We start from the raw sequence: 1,291 nt of genomic DNA, 5'->3' as shown, positions 1-1,291 counted from the left end.
GTTTCAGAAAGTTTCGTATCGTTCGGTAGATGTAGGTTCCGCGGCTTTCGTTCCCTGGGTCTCGTTCCGTCGTTCCCTTCACCTTCCCCTACCCCTCCTATTCCACGAAAGGAGGATGAAGGAAGAGGAAGTTCATCATTTTATATATAATCTTGATATTATTTTTTTCCACCCTCTCGTCTGCTGTCGTTCAACTTACTCATCATCCTACTGAGAGAGAGAGAGAGAGAGAGAGAGAGAGAGAGAGAGTGGACAATATACACGTATTTATCAGACCTATGTTGACTTTGGTTTTCCCTTTGTTTATTTTGCCTGCAGACTTCCACCTTCTAGTTAGTCTCTTTAGTAAATAAATAAATAAATAAATAACATAGCTTTAATGCTAACAATGGGGTGAGATTAGTGGGCGTGTTAACACCATAAAACACATTTTATATCACTTTATCATTCATATCCAGAAATGATGATGAAAAACATACTTGCATTTCACATTTTTCCAAGTAATTATGGGATTAAAAGATTGCACAAATGTTCTATCTGTTTATCTAGCAGCAAGACGCCTTAATCCCGTAAGGCAGTGGTTCTTAACCTATGGGTCGCGACCCAAATTTGAGTCGCCAAGCCATTTGGAGTGGGTCGCCAAGAGACAAATATATTACTGACATTATTAATATTGTATACTGTTACTTTTTAACATATTACCGTACTTGTAAATACTTCACACTTTACATTCTCTCTCTCTCTCTCTCTCTCTCTCTCTCTCTCCTACAGTAGGCGATTGCACTTGGCTTAAAAAAAGATTATTACCATGCACACAACTGGTTGAAGCGTACCGGTACTGTACATTTTATATTTTAAAACTTAACCGTTTTCATTTAGGAGTAATGATGGCCAGCTCATGGCTTACGTACGGTACCGAGGTCCAGAAGACATGGAAGAGGAATTTCTGTTCTGTCGGCCATTACACACGACCACAACCAGAGAAGATATTTTCAGTAATATGGACTCATTCTTCAAGGAAGCAGGGCTTCAGTGGAATCAGTGTTTTATGTCTGTTGTGATTGTGCACCAGCAATGTTGAGATTACGTCATGGCTTCATTGCTAGAGTTAAAGAAGAAAATCCATTCGTGCTGATTGTTCACTGTCTCCTTCACCGTGAGAATCTTGCTTCTCAGGGGTTGTCACCTGAGGTACAGAAAGTGATGCAGGAAGTCATCCAGGTAGTCAGTTTCATTAATCTAGGGCTGTGCCCTCCAGGATCATCAGTCGGATGTGTTTTGATTTTGGTTC

Source organism: Coenobita brevimanus, chromosome 116 (genome assembly GCF_032717465.1).
Source record: "Coenobita brevimanus isolate Jiangsu-jjx chromosome 116, ASM3271746v2, whole genome shotgun sequence".
Lineage (NCBI taxonomy): Eukaryota > Metazoa > Arthropoda > Malacostraca > Decapoda > Coenobitidae > Coenobita > Coenobita brevimanus.
The sequence above is the reverse complement of the archived record's forward strand: the minus strand, read 5'-3'. Positions refer to the sequence as shown.